Source organism: Passer montanus, unplaced genomic scaffold, assembly GCF_014805655.1.
Source record: "Passer montanus isolate IOZ18808 unplaced genomic scaffold, ASM1480565v1 scaffold56, whole genome shotgun sequence".
NCBI lineage: Eukaryota > Metazoa > Chordata > Aves > Passeriformes > Passeridae > Passer > Passer montanus.
Genome location: NW_024370595.1, coordinates 1,273,637 through 1,290,078, shown reverse-complemented (window position 1 = coordinate 1,290,078; position 16,442 = coordinate 1,273,637).

The window sequence follows — 16,442 nt, the reverse complement described above, 5'->3', positions numbered from 1 at the left end:
ATTAGCTACCCAGATCATATCACTTTCTTGGGAAAGAATTGCTTCCTTTGCAGCCAGTGGATAGGAGTGACTCTAGAAAACGGAAGAAATTTGGATGTAATATATAAAGGAACACCAACAAAAGTTTATATCTCTGTGTATGTCCATATACACATTTGCTTCTTGCTTTTACCCAACACTCCTCCAATGAAAATGCAGAGGCAAGCCTTTGCTCTTGAATAGTGCATGAAAACCACACTGCTAAACCCCCACGTGACTCTTTGAAAGCGCCCCCATGGCGATAGGCTTTCATAGCTCAGCTTCCAAGGAGGCTAAGCCTCATTCAGAAACCCAAATTATCAATTTCTCTTGTTGGAAAGCTTGAACAATTCAGGGAGATAAACATACTTCTGACCCATTGCCTAGTGATGCCTATTCTAAAACCTTGTCCTCAGTGGAAATCACTGTGAAACAAAATGCTGTGACACTTCAGGTTGTGTAGTTATGGACTGAAGTTATAATGGTCCTGAAATACACTTCAGGCTCTGTGCTCTAAGCTTGCAGAACACCAGCTCACCTCATTGAAATCATGTTAATCCCCCAAAAAGCAAGAGCAGTCAATGGCACTAAAGCTTCAAATATGAATAATCAAGAACATGTGAAGTTGCTGAAAGAATATTGTCTCAGTGGGAGGACTTAGGGAAGCGATGATGTATAATCCCTTGAATGATTGTCCTTTTTAAGGAAAATTGCTCCAAATGCCTCTTGGAACATATTCTTACTGTGGAACCTTTATTTTGTCTTCTTATTTTCAGAATGAACAAGTAGGAATTATCTTTTTTTCCTCCTTGCAATAATGAAAAGGATCAAATGGTCTGGTGGATTATATACCCTCTTGAACTCAATTCCCAGGAAGGATACAAATGTTTTGGATTTGTTATCTTGACCACCTTAAACTATACTGCTTTTATCAATGTAATTTAAACTATAGGGTCAAATATATAGACAGTCCATGTATAGGTTTTACATATGATGCTTTAGATAATTTGTATGATTTGTCAGATACTCAGTATTACAGTTTTTTTTAAATTACCTTTTTGATTCTCTGAGTATCTGTGTGGGAACCATGTGACAACTTTTTCTCTTAATTCTCCTTGGTAACAGGCATAGAGGAGTTGTAATAGACTAGAGGATGAAATTTTCCCTTGTAGATTAGGAAAGGAGCCTGTCCACTGCATTCTCTGGCATAAAAGAAAGCATGATTCATCACATTTCTGCTGATTTTGAAAAATTAAAATATTTTGCCCAGACATCTCAGAATTTTATTTTATTCTGAGTTATTCTGATTTATTTAAGAAGTCTTAACAAAAGACAGACAAAAGGAACACTGGAAATCTGGGAAGAAAAATTATTTGTGGTCTAGATTATTCTACGCCACAAGATTTTGGAAATAGATTTTGATCAAATTGTTTGAGGAGATTAATAAGGAATGGATTTTGGTGCTGCCAAAAGTAGAAGTACTGATGAACAAATACGTTTGGCAACTCTGAAGCCATCCGGCAGCCAGATAGGAGGAAGCTCCACGGGGGAGGTGTCGCTTTGACAGATGCCTGCAGCTCTTGCTTGAATTGAATGGATTGTACATCTGGCTGCCTACAACTATATCACACTACATGGCACAAACTCTTTGTCTCCCTGCCTCCCACACCTTACCTCTCCACTCCCCTTTTATTCTGGGTCTGAATCTGCAGCTGTGACACCGACTTCATCGTGCAAATGTGGGTAGAGTCTCCCTCCACTGCCTGCTAAGAATTGTTTTGCAGAAATATGGCTGCTGTCCAGACGTCTGTTCTTGTCTCATCTTGTACTTCTATTTAGACCTTTTTGATCTCATTCCTGCCTCTGTTGTTTTGTTTGTTTTACTTCTTGTCCCAAGAATCCTGTTGCGTTTTTGGTCTCTGAAGCCTTTCCTTCAGTTGCAGAGCCAGTCTTTCTGTCTGCCCTGTCCAAGGTCTCCACCAGGCTGCAAATAGGTTATCCAGCTGGTAGCTGCAGTTATCCATCACACCAAGGGACAACTGTGGCAATACAGCCTGTGACTGGGAGATCTCTTTCACTCCCAGAATGAAGAAGATATTTTGCGGTCAACATTGGCCAGCTTTATTGGTGTCTTTGAAGTGTTATGTATTGTCTGGACCCTCTCAAGATTTTTTAATATTTTATTTAGTTTTGTTTTCCTGGTTAAAACATGGTTTGTAATAACTTTTTTTTTTTCCTTTAAGCAAGTGTGAATTATTTTGTATGAATAACTACGGAGGATCAGCTTTGGTTTTTTAATAAAATAAGTTTTACTCAGTAGATTCTGATAAAGTAAATTGCATACTAAACAGTCTGTGTTTTTTTCATAAAGCTGTCCACTAAAACTTAAAAAAAAGGTTTAGTTATTTGTAGGTGACAAGAAGGTTATCCAAGATTTTTTTAATTTCAATTTTGATTTTTATCTCAGAATGTGTATTGTAGGTTGAGTGATTGCAATGAAGCACTATTGGAAAATCTGAGTAACCGATGAAAAAATCAATTGGAGCACAAATGGAAAAGGGGTGAGGCATTATGTACTTTATTTACCAAAACAATACACTGAGTTTGAAAGAATGTGCTGTATTGACGAATACTAAAATATTTTTTCAGAATATGATGCATCAGTGCAATAAAAGATAACACTGTGGTGAGAGCAACTGGCCAGTGACAGAAAGCAGAGTGCACACAGTTAAAGAAATCTTCACTCTTCTCCGGCTGGACTGTCTCCTAACTATCTGCGTGCACAACCCTATTACGAGACATTCAGAGAAACCTGTGATTTATCAAACTTACAGGTGTTTTGTCCTTGTTACAGTAAAGAGCAAGAAGATCTAATAGGACTGTCCCTGGTACACTCTTGGGAAAATGAAGAGAGAGGAGAAGCATTTTGCTCTCTGGTTTAAAGACTGCTCTCTTTTATGAACCCTTGCAAAGAAGGGTCATGATTGCTTTATAGCAATGACATTGTTTTTCAAAATTTGAGTAAAACAGTCTTCAAAAATCCTACAACTCAATACCTTTGTGCAGATATACCATTCAGTAATGTTTTTCCTTGAGTCTGTGCTATACATTTGCACAAGCAGAACTACTACAGTATCTTGCAGTTTAAAGAGGCACATTCACACGCTGACTTTCTGTCTAAGGTGGCTGAAGCTTTCCAAATCTTAAATTTTGGCCACAGATTTCACTGAAATGTTGCATCTCGATAGCAGCAGCTAGTAGAAACCAGCAGTCTATTTTTCAGCCATTTCTACCAAAGCAGAGGTTTCTGAAATATTTTCAGTGCTTAGGATAAAGTAATCAGTTATATTTTCAGTTTTTCCCCTAAATTTTTCATGAGCAGTGTTATGCTGTTTTAGTAAGGACTCTCCCTCTGTTACTGGTATAAGAAAGTCCAGTATAACGTGCAGAGAGTGCCTAAGCTATATGAGAGACTGTTAACAAGTTAGTCCAGTCCACAAAAGATGTATGACTAAGCTTAGTTATGAATATATGTAGAAGGTGAACTACTTCAAAGTAGATCTTGAATTAGATCCCATGGCAGTTTTTTAGTGTTTTCCATGCAGTTTAAGATGCTTTTGTGAAGTTTCTAACACATCACTAGTGCCTCTCAAAGACAAATTCAGGATTGATCTTTTTTCCCTTCTGCTTTTGATGGTCAGTAATCAACATTATGTGAAAACACAGAAGAAAAAGGAAAGCAAAAGGAGAAAAAAAACCCCAAAGGTAAAACAATTCAGATCAGAATGGATGAAGACAGAAACATCTGTGGCTGAGAATTTATGCTTTTTAATTGGTGGTATCTCTACTGCAGTTTTGATTCCTTCAAGCTTTTTGCAAGTTTTCATATGTTTAATTGACTAATTTTATAAAACCATGGAAGTTGATAATTTTGGACAAAGACTGAATCTATTTAAGAAGGGAGGCAATAAATATAATAATACTGGTAGAGATGGGACAGGGTAGAATGGCCAACTTAGAGGTGTTTTCAGAAGAGATTATGACCTTTCAAGAAGGGGTCAAAAGTTTTTTTTTAAATGCATAAGTCAACTTACAATACTAATATCAGGGAAGAAGTCCCACAGCAGTTTAGCGGTTATCACTGTCTCTGAATTGCTGGTAGTTTAGAGCAACTAACTTTTTTACACGAGCTCTAATCTCACATGTATGTATCATTACAAAGTATTTCACCCTCGGATGTAATATTGGAGCTGGCTTGTGTGCAGTGTGTCTGAAATATGCTATTCTAGTATCACTGGCTTACTGAGAAAAAGGAAATTCTCAGATTAAAATACTGCAAGAGCCAGTCATCTTGCAGTTGTAGCACAATGAGAACGGGTTGAAAAATGAACAACAGCAAATAATGTGTTTTGAATAACAGGCACATCGAGCAAAACCAGAGAGGATTTTTACTGATTTGTTAAGTACATCTAATCCTTGCATTCACGACCTCTGAGGCAGGAAAAGCATACAGAAATGCATCTAGAATACCATATAGAAACAATCTTTCAAGCCTCCTTTGAAACAACTTGCCTATGTTTAATTTTTGTGAATTGATTATTCTCCTTCATTGTTACCAAAACAAGAGACATTCTAGGTCAGCCATGACTCCACAGACAGACCTAGCTGGGATGTGCCTCTCTGAGAAGAGCTCAGCACAAGGTCTGTCTTCCAGAGAGGCTTGCGTGTCTGGTACAGACAGGACAGACTTCAGGAGCCCCATCTGCTGCAGTGAGTCACCACTTTGCGTCTCCCAGCAGGATCCACACCTGTTAGCAGGGCGAGAAGAACAAGCTGCCAGCCTGTTACATGACAATAATCTCTGTGCACATTGCACGGCCAAATCATAAACATGAGGTTGCAATAAAACGCAACATCTCCGTAAATCTGTCACCTGCCGGATACAGCTGGAAATGCCTGTATCTCACCCTCCTGTGCAGAACTCCTAACTCAGTGTTATCAGCAAATTCAGAAAGCCAACACTTACAAAACCAGCAAGTATCAGCAGAGTCAGCTATTGGAAGTGCATGCAGGTAGGAATTCTTTTGTGGCACTTTTGTTTATTTTAAATATCACACCCTGTCCCAGATTGAACATTAGGCATTTTTGTAGTTTTCTTTATTCACTCCCAGTTGTTCATTAGGCTTTTTAAAAATCTTTTGTTCAGCTTCACAGTTTCAGTTCCTTACATATGCTGTTAAATTTACTTTTTGGTTTAATGTTCTTTGGGGAAAGATTTTAATTAAATTATGATAGGTAAGTTGCATGATATTTCCTGAAGATTAAAAGTCTAGGGAAAGTCAGTAGATCGTGGTTGCACGCTAAGCAGAGAGATACATCTCATTAGTGTTTTTTAAAAATGATTTGTGTTTGCTGAATTTCTTTTACAAACACAGAAGAAATTTGAGATAAAGTATGATTTTCTAGCAGAGTGTGAAATTTTTATCGTTTTTCTCAGTTTTTAATTTTGAGGCACAGCATTGGTGTCATATGGCTTCTGAGTGTAACAAGCCCCTGAACTTTTCCTCTTGCTGTGCAAGGGTACTATGTGACTGGGAGTACACATGCCTATTGGAAGATGCAGTGGCCAGGATCATGACCTACTGGGGTGGGGTGGAGCACTGTGGGTAGAGGAGAGCCCAGAAAGAAAAACTGCATTTACTTATCTGTGCTAGGTGGCTTTTGGAGAAAGTGAGAGGCTGAACAAAAACTTGTTCTTTAATTAAAATCTGGGGTTTGAGGTTAGAAATACATATAGTATTTTCAAAGACAGGAGACTGTTGAAATTCTTGGCTTAAGTGGTGGGAATTTTGCTGGAGTCACCTTTGTTTTACAGAAAGACTAAGTGTGGTTTTTAATATCCTGTACATGAATAACTTGACTGCACTTAAAATGCACTTAAAAGCATTTATTGTAAAGGTGTATAAAGGAATCACATAAAAAATAACAATTTGAATTCTCACCTGGCTTTAATGTTTGGCTTTATATGAGCTTTTAAATGCATAGGTGTAGCATAAAATGAATATAAACTCAGTGTGAAAATTGATGAATAGTACAGCTACGAGACCTGATCTGTATTGATGATTACTGATAAGCAATTATCATGACTTGATTCAGAGGAGAATCTTACATTCCATAAGCCACTTGAACCATATCTACTTAGACACATTCAATAAAAGCCTATTCAACTCTAGTCCTGTTCTGGTTCTCTGGCCTGCTAACTGATTGGGTGGAAAGGTGAAATTTCTGAGACAATTACATTTGAAAGAGTTTGTAAAAATAGTGACTAGTGGAGAAGGGAGAATTGCAGGTGACCTGACTGAAGAAAAGTCTTCCAGGTGAGTTCACAGCTTCTTAGAAATTCCCTGGTGATAAAAACTTTATCAGTGTTTGAAGCGTTTCTTTGAAACAGAGGGATTGGAAGATTACAGCTGCCTGCCTTGTCTGGGTGTCACACTGAAGCAGTCCTTTTTCTCAGAATCCTCTGGTCACAGCCACTGTGGCTCCTCAAAGACAGAGCAGACTCCTTCTAAATTGAAGGGAAGCAATGCAGCTGGGAAGCAACTGCTGCCATGTAACTTGGGAGCTTCTGAACTATGTAGGGCAGGTGGGAAAAAGTCTGCTAGTCCTCTTAGGGTCTTGGCCCCCAGCCAGTGTGTCTGCACCTGACGCAGAGGACTTGGCTCCGAGGACTGAGACACAGACGCACAGGAGATGAAGCAGCACTAATTCCTCTAATCAGAGAGGCATTTGTTTTATCACACTTTGCTGCAAGAGAGAGAGTCCTGCAGGGTCAGACTACTGCCATTTGCCAAAGAAGAGCATTCAGAGCTCTTAACTCCAATTGTGCTCCTGTGGAGTCTCCATTCAGGCTTGTCCTGCAGAGTTAGAGGGCAATTTAACCTGCTATGCGGCATGCAAGAACTTGCTTTATATGACCTGCTGGCCATTAATGGCTCTGGCTTGTAGTAACTAACCGTAGTAATTCCGAAATTAACAGAGAAATGTGAATTAAAAAAAAAAAAAAAAAAAAGACAAAGGAATGAAAATACATAGGTGTTGAGAGCCTTGGTTTCCCTAGTGTAGGTTGGAGAATGAAACAGTGGCTGGTTCTAGCTCAGGCACTGTTTATCATGTAAATCAATTGAATCAAGTGGAAATAGCTCTTAAAACTCCTGTCTAACAGAAATGGAACTTGATGGCTTAAACTTGTATGAACATATTTCAAGGCTGTCTGGAGGTTAAAATACTGATCACGCTATGAATTGTAGTATTATTTTTTTCTTGTCAGTATTGTTAACTCCTTAGAGTCACTGGCTAACAATTTATGAAGTCTGATTACTATCTGACAAAATTTTGTTTTTAGTTTTCCACAGCTTTCCAATGACACATTTATAAAACTTTATAGCTGTCATTAATTTTTTTCTCTCTTGAGTTCATAGTGGTGCAACCCTGGATTGTAAAATAAAAAAAAAAAAAATCCTTCTTGTGTATTGGACAAGCTCTAATCACAGTCAGTTAGTTATGGGAAGAGGAGGTTCTGTAGCACAATGGAATTGATGACTCCCATTTCCTCCTCACCTAAAGCTTGGTACTGAGTTCAGTCCCTCTAGAGATGCCTCAGCTCAATTTTTCCCGTTGGGTTTCTCTCTCTCTCTTTTTTTTTTTTCTGTACTTATCACTTCATAGGCACTGGAATTTGCTGTGAACTTTAGTTTTTTTTTAATGATATGGCATGTGGTAATCATGTTGAGATCCATTTCAGACATCTACAATGAAATTTGCTTCTTTAGGTAGCTGGGTGCACTAAGCTGTTCAAATGATACAGGAAACACAAGACAGCTATTATTTTAGTAATCTATTTTACTTCTATTGGTAAAATAAAGCATTTGGTAGCTTTGTACAAAAGTTTGAAGCTATTTGAGTTGAGTTTTATACATTCATTTGAGAAACTCATTTATATAGCTCCTATCAGATTATATTACTTCCTGGATTAAAAAAAAATGTAGATAGAAATCCATTTTAATTTTGTATTTAATATTTCATCTGAGAAATTTCATTCAAAGAGCAATGGGGAATTCCCTGAGTAAAGACCAAACAAACAAACAAACAAAAAAACCCCAAAAACAAACAAACAAAAAAAAAACAAACCAAAAACCAACCCCCCCCCCCAAAAAACAAAGGAAAAGTTGTTCATCTGAAGAAGAGCTCTCTGACACATCAGTTTGGATGGGACACAAGAACAAGTTGGCTTCTCTTATATAGAAGTTCAACCTGGATAATCAAAAATGGTCAGTGGCCTTTAAAATCCACAGGAAAAAGGTTTTCTTATTGATTTTATAATAATGATGGACATAGATGGGGTGGGCCTAGGAAAACAGAGGCTAAAGCTATCTAGAAGAAAACAATTTAATAACAGAGAACTGTGAAAATAATAATTCCTTCCTCAGTTTTTTTCTGTTGGTGACACTTGTTTGTTGTCTGTAATATTCAGGACTGTTCTTATTCTTTTCCATTTATAATTTACTTTGTGACCATATATTCATAATATTTCAAGCACTTACATTCTATTCATACTGTATTGCTATTTTAATGCAAATGATTACCAAATAATGACTTTCTATTTAAGAAATAATCTCCATTGTTGCATGGTCTGCATCTGCTAATTGATATGACTAAAACTGTGCATCCAGAGCAGATGTATAACAGGGATCAAAATCAATTACTGGGCTACCTTGCCCACAACAAAAGTTAACTACTGCCACTGGCACATTTTTAATTAAAGTAAAAAAATAATAATTAATAATGCCTTTAAAATCAAAACAAAAATTGTACCATTAATTAATTTTTAGGTGAAAATCAGAGTAAAAATCAGCCAATGTAAAAATCATTTCATCTTGTCCTGGTTTAGACACCCCAGGACATTTCCTCATATTGTATATACCAACTTATTAAGCATCTCTGAATGCAGATGGGCTTGTGAGATGGAGGCAAGAGTGCAGTTGTGAATTAAGGAAAAATTCTTATTATCTTCTGAGAGAAGTTTATGACTTGTGAGAGTATTGACTTCACAAATTTCTTCCATCTACAAACCAGTGATTTGTACACTTCTGTTTCTATTGTTTTCCACCTTCTAATGCACAGAAGCATGCACTTGTACACAGAGACACACACATATTCACACAAAATACAGAGAAATTCTTTTTCAAATTTAACTCATTTTGCTCAAAATAGAAATTGTTTTTATAGAGTTTTTTTCTCTTTCTGGTATCACTTTCTGTATCAAGGCACATGCTGCATAATCAGCCAACTACTCTGTAATTACATTGCAAAGACTACGTAAATACCTAATTATTTTCATGCAGATTACTTGATAATTATACTACCAGTTACAAAGTAATTCAAAGAATAATTACCATGTAACTTCCACTTTTTAGATGTGACGATAAGGCTTTGTTTTAAAGATATAGAGAAGTGCATAATTATCCTGGGGTTACATTCTACTTAGATTGTCGATTATCCTGTATTTACAGTATTATTATATGGCTACTGGGCTCAGTATTGTGTTATCATAATTTAAAAAAAAAGATTTTGCTCTTTGCTTTATAACAAGTATTAGACAATGCCAATGTTAATTTTTTCTATTTTCCTATTAATTGCAGTGGATTTAAGATTTTTTTTTCTCACTGTAAAGAAGGAACTGTCTCTTTGTATAAAAATTGTACTGTGATTTTTGAAAAATAAAATTACATGGGCCCAGATTCTTAAATGGCACCTGGATACAAAAAGCTCAATTAAGCCAAACAGAATTTTTAAATTTCTAGAATAGGTACAAAAGAGTACAGTTTTTAGGAAGAGTGAGGCATTCCAGTGAAGATACTGTCCCTTCCATAGGCTAGACTAGAAGGAGAGATGTTGGCAGGCCACATCTGCTTTTCTCAGGGTGGAATAATCTGGTCTCAGAACAAGTATTGTCTAACGAGGTCCTGATTTTTAACTGACAGCTTTGGGAACTCATTTTACTTGCCTGAAGAACAACCCAAGAGAAGCAACTTTTTTGTGATTGAACATTCCAAGAAACTTATAAACTCAAATTGCAACCAGGATGGAAAATTATTATGACAAGAGCCTCTTGTAGCCCTGTAAACAGCAGTCCTAAGTGAGACCCTTTAAGCACTCCTGGACCACAGCAGGCTGTGACTGGAAATCTCCCTCTAAGTGTGATGCCCTTCAAAGCCAGTGAACTCTCAAGTTTGGACCACCAGCAAATGATGCCAAGGGAACCTGGGCTCATACTCCCACTACTCAAGGCTCAATCCTTTTTTGTCTTGAGAAGATGCAAAGACATCCATTGTAATTACATCACTGAAATCAAGGGGAATTTTTTGTGGGTATACCTTGTACAAACTCCTCTAGGTCTGTGTCTGCAAGTGTGAATATGTTACAGCAAATGTACTGTGTGTGTTGTTCTCATACACTCTTAAATAATTCTTATGACTGCCACACAGCAAAATTTTACCAGTGAGTTATTTTGCAGGTGAAAAAGGGCAAGGCAATATTTATATTGCTGCAAAACCCTGAACAACCCTTGAAACTATTTTCATTAAAAGGGCGAACATGCTATGGTAGCTCTGTAATTTCAATGGTGATTACAGTGTATAAAAATCTGTAAAAAACATTATCATGGGTATCAGAATCTGTTGCATCTAGTGAAAGGATGCAGAGAAAATTCCATGCATGAAAGATATATCCTCAGTAGAGAAACTCACCTGAGATCTGCTACGCTTATATTTTTCACTCAGGCAAAGAAACCATTCTTCCCTCTAGTTCTTGCCCAATACAAATAACTCTGCTGAAATTACATCAGTGCTAGTGTGGCTTGGAGGGGGATTTAGTTCCAAAGCATTCAACATGATTTCTACCTAAAACTCTTTATAAATCCAGTGTCTTGCTCAGGCTCTTAATCAAGGCTTGCCTACATACATGTTGTTTTATAGTTTATAAAACAGAAAACAGTCTTTCTTGTATGTGTGTGTATCTTTTTTATATCTCTCTGTATAAATACATATAAGTTTATGTACATTTTTCTTGTATCTGCATGTACATATCAGGCTGTTGCTGATCTTAACTAGAAAATGCCCCATTGTAAATGAAAATCTTGCTGTCAGACACCTTAGTGTCATATGAATAATCCACTCAAACTGCAAGACAGCATGTCCTGGGGGTCCCTGATAAGTTTCAACAGGTACCTTTCAGAAGGATCCTGCCTGCTGACACCCTGGAACTGCTAAGTCTTGTATAGGTGACAAAAGATGCAAAGGCAAATCTGAGCTTCCAGGGAACCTTTTGTCTAATCTATAAGAATATACTGCCAAAGCATTTTGTTTCATTAGACTGGAGGATGATCAGACCCAAGATAATTTTTTGTGTGTTTTCAAAGTTTCAGATTTTCTCATTCTTACTATGGCAACAGGCCAATTTGTCAGTGTAAAATGTCAATGGGCTGTCAGTACCAGAGACACTGTGCCTGCTTGGCAAGACTTAAACAGGGCTTACTGCACTGCTTCAAAAATCCACTTGTGTTGTTAATTCCCTCCCTTCTTAACCTGGCTGCTCAGATGTGGTGTTTTTTTGGGAATGACGTCAGCCAGCTGGTATAGTAAATGATGAAGAGTGAGAGTTGGACCTTCCTACTCTCACTGGATACTGTTTCTTTTAGAAAAACCCAAATATATGTGACACATTCCTTGTATGCTGAGCGAAGCAGTCCCTTTCTGCAGACCCTTCAAATCCATGTACAGAGTGAAAAGCACAAAGCTTCCTGGGAACAAGTGGGGATCTATTCCCAAAGAGTCGTGTTGGTCTCTGGAACTGTTGAAATGATTCAGGCTGAGAGAGCCATGACTCACAGCGCTGTTACTGGAGCAGCCCAGTCTTCCTAATGGTGAACATCTGACATGCTAGGTATGATTCCTCCAGAAGAGGTATGATGTAGGATATTGGAGAGGTAGCACAGGAAGTGTGTGGGTGTCACACATGGCACAGGAGTGTGTGTGCAGGGCTGGAGCATGTGGAGCCTCGGGGTTTGCTACATTGTATTTAACAACAACCACAAAAAATAAAAGTCTTTCTGCATTAATGACCTGGTAACAGTGGCTTTGGCTCTGTGCCATCCTTCTCTAATGTGCTTCATTTTCAGACCTTGAGTAAAGGGAATGCAGTCCACATCTTCACCAGAATTTGCTTTTGAAAACTATTTTAAAAGCCTGGTTGATGCATCAGCAAGACTGGGAAGTATTCAAGTGATGTAGCATATGTTCATGGTGTCACTAACTCTCCCAGTGGAATCAAAATACTTATGATAAAGTTAGTATTTTTTTAAACTTAAATCAACTGCTCAGATAAGGAAGATGTACAAGACCTACAGCTATGTTTTTGGAAAGAATGTGCATTTTACAATTTCTTTGGACAATAAATACTCAGCAAGACTTTCGAATGCCTTTCTAAAACAAGCTGTTCAAATATTTACAAAATATGTCAAAATGAGAATTACTTTAAAACACTGCTGCAAAACATGGCAGGAAAGTCAGTGGCCAAGATGCAGAGGTTTGATGCTGTAGGGTACCCAAGACATCCACATAGTGCTGGAAGATGTGGCAAACAGAAAAGACCATCTGTTGACCCCAACTCTTTTGAAGAGCAGTCAGGGTACTTTGTATTTGATTTTGTGGTAGGTGCCTATTTTTAGGCCAATGAATTCCACTTCTGGGTTCAGCTGATGTGAATTGTCTCACCAATCCACATCTCACCAAGGCTGTGTCACAAACAGCTCGCAGAGATCTTAGCCTGCCCTTACCCTGCTCAACTCCTCTCCTCTGTGCACTGTGCTCACCAGGACTGCTCCAGCTTCCGTTTAAGCTTGTGTTTCCATCTCCCTGTTCAGTTTTTTTCCTTTTCTAAAGTAGACAGATCAGGATTAGAAGTAATCTCAATTCTTAAAAAACTCTACTGGGAGTTTTGGAGGAATACAGCAATAGCTTGACGGTTTATTATTTTCTAGTTGAAGCCTGGCTACTCTGCCTGATTTGTGTATGAAAATCTTAATCAGGTTATACATCATAATGGTGTACTTTTTTTTTGTCCACACAAGACAAAATACCATGTCAGTACCTCATCTGAAAAGCCTGAGCTTTGCTCTTGACTGGCCAAACATTATAAAAGCAAGCAGGAATGTTAGCTGACCTAGAGAGCTGTGTGCAGCTATAAACTGCAGCTGCCTCTGGAGGTTTTGTACTGAGAAAAACTGTTCTGCATTACAATGAATAACTGGGGGCATGATATTTCATTGAGCAGGTATAATACACCTGTGCACCCTTTTATTTCAAACCGTAGAGTAGAATCTGAGCAGGTAAATAAAACAAAGCTAACTGGAAGATTTTCTTGGCCTGATCTGGTCTGTCTGGACTCCTGCCTAAGCAGCTTCTATTCAATACAGAAAAGTGGTCTGTGCACCTATCCTGGGTACAAAACATAATCCTTTTGTTTGTGTTGGGATATGCTCAAATCCTACCTTACAAGATACTGTTTATGCTTTTTCTTCTGCTTGCAGCTCCAGATAATATGGGTAATTTAGTGGATTCAGACTTTTGGAAAAGTATGCCCTTGTATATTTATTTTTGTCACAATGGTGTTCCATTTTGCTAAGTAAACATTACAAGGCTGCTCAGTCTGCTCTTTGTGACTATGAGGATGCAAAAGGAACCATAAGTCTTTGTGAAGTAAATGTTCAGTGGATTTCCCAATTGCTTCTTGTACCAACGACTTCATCTCATCATTTTCTCAGAGGAGACACAGTGTGTGATTCACTGAAGTCATTCACAAGATTTTATATTGACTCGCACCTTTACAAATTGTATGAAAATTCATGCAGTGTCAGAATTAGCTAGTGATTCTTAATGCTGCCTGTGCAGCTCCATTTCATATTTTATAAATTGATTTAAGATTCTAGAGAGATTCAAGTAAAAAAGCTACTAATCTAGCCTTTTCTTAAAAACATGTAAGATTGCTGATATAGCTTTTATCTTTCCAAATACATGAACACATATATGAAGTATTTCCTTGCTATTTAAAAATAATGAAAAAAAATCCTCTGGAATTATTTGATAAAATTCATTGTAGTTAATGTTGTTGAAAATGTCTATTACAAAAATATGACTCGGTTGACACTACAATTATTTCCAAATTGTATTTACCACTGCTATGTTGACTTATGCTGTTCCTTCTTTTCCAGGTGACATCCTTTTCTCCGCTCATGAAGGGAAGAATTCAGCCATACTTTGTAAACAGGTTTTAAATATACAATTTGCAGTGAGCTTTTTGCTGCCAAATCTAAGTTTTTGTTTATGTGAAATGCATTAAAATATCTGGAAAATAATTGAGTTTTCTAAAAGACAATTTTTAGAAGTAATTGCTCTATCTGAAAGAAAACAAAATTAATTTATTGACTGTTTGCAAATGGAGAAAATTTGCTGCATGTAATATTGAAAGGAAACATCATAGAAACTTTTAGAATTGAACATTTTCGAAAATAATATTTAAGAAAAAAAATTTGGCACTCTTTCTATAAATTCTCTTCCTGGATGATGATAATGGTTTTTGTTAATTGTTCTGTATATTTAATTACAAATGAATTTATATTTTGTTGTTTTATTAAGAGCAAATGATCTGAACCCTTTCTCTTGGAGTTTGCTGCTTTGTTTTGGGTTTATTCCATTCTCAAATAACACTTATTGGGAAAGATTAATTAAGTCAAAGCTGTTTTTCACTATAGTGCCCTGTATCCTAAACTGGTTAGGGCAAGGTAGGGGAGATTCTGTACATACAAGAAGGCATGTTGATATAATAAAAAAAATAATTGACATTACAATTGTCTGCAATATTTTGACTTGAGTTGTGCATCAGGCAGCAACCTTCCTGTGGCAGGCACCATGCAATGGACTGATGGGATGAATTCATAGTGTCTGCTTCTGATATATCCCACATTTTTTTGCATAAGAGCTGTTTGAGGTGTCTCACTGTGTCAGCAACATGGTCTTCTTGTTCAGTTGGATTTTTGGTAGAAATAACAACTCATGATTGATTATGTGACTTTTACAGCGCATATTCCCCTCCTCCTCTCCATCTCTTCAACTTAAGAAAGGAGGTGAAAACATTTAGGGGCACCTGTTAATAATGTTCTTGCTTTTAATTGGTACTCCTTTTTTCACTCATCTAACATAAACTGAAATATCAGAATGCTGAGTAGTTCCTCTTAGTGGGATGTTTTGGGGGGTTGAATGAATACAAAACATGTGAACACAATGAACACCTTAGGGGTTGTAGCAGCTTTAAATACGTTATTTTAAAGGAAAATTAACTCCTAGAATATAATCTCATATACCAAGGGCTGGCTACAAATCAATCATTAATGTTGATTTACACTCTCTTCCCTCTCCTTCAGGCTGCATAAAAAAACTGTTCTGGCCTCTAAATGAGGGCATTGCAAAGTATTAATAATTTGGGGCAGAGGGAGGGAGATAAACTTCTTGTTTCAAAAGACTGTTATAATGACTTTGAGAGAAAGGAAAAGCAATACCAGCCAGTTAATGAAAAGGAAAACAAAAAGCTTTCCACAAGTGCCTGTGGATAACTTGAAGGAAAAACAAAGAAGCTTCACATTTTCAGTGTGTATTTTCCAGGGAGATGTCACTGGAGAAAAACTGGAAATTCACAGCATATACCAAGCATGATATATTGAACAGCAGTCTTTCCTGCCTAGCCTCCTGTTACTATATTTACCATTACAAACTGAAACCTGGCTTCTGCTTATGTTGCTATCTCTAAAACTTAAAATGGCTTGAAATCAGATAATAGTGACCACCAGCGTTTCCTATACTGAACTGCCATTGGGCTCTTTTTTCCCCCCCTCCCACTGTTTGCCTCTCTCTTTTGCTGAACACTTGTCTTAATTTATCTCTGAAGCCCAGAGAGTAAGAGGGATGGGCACTGAGAACAGAGCAGGCTGGGCAGCAGGGAGGGCTGGGTGTAACCCCATTGCACTATGCCAGAGAAATCTTTCTGTGCTAGCTGTAGCCAAAGGGGGAGGCAACACAGGTTGATTCATGATGGAAACTTTTCAACTGGCACAGGTTTGTGGGACCCACACAGTGATTCTGATCTTGATTGAAATGCTGCTGCATTACTTAAAAAGAAATAGAGGCACTGATAGAATTTCAGAATGAGAGAAACACATCTAATGCATCAGAGGCAGTCAATTCTGTGCTGTGACTTTTGTCTTATATTCAGTTTGGAATAAATAGATGGAGATCTTGATGCTGCTGTAACTT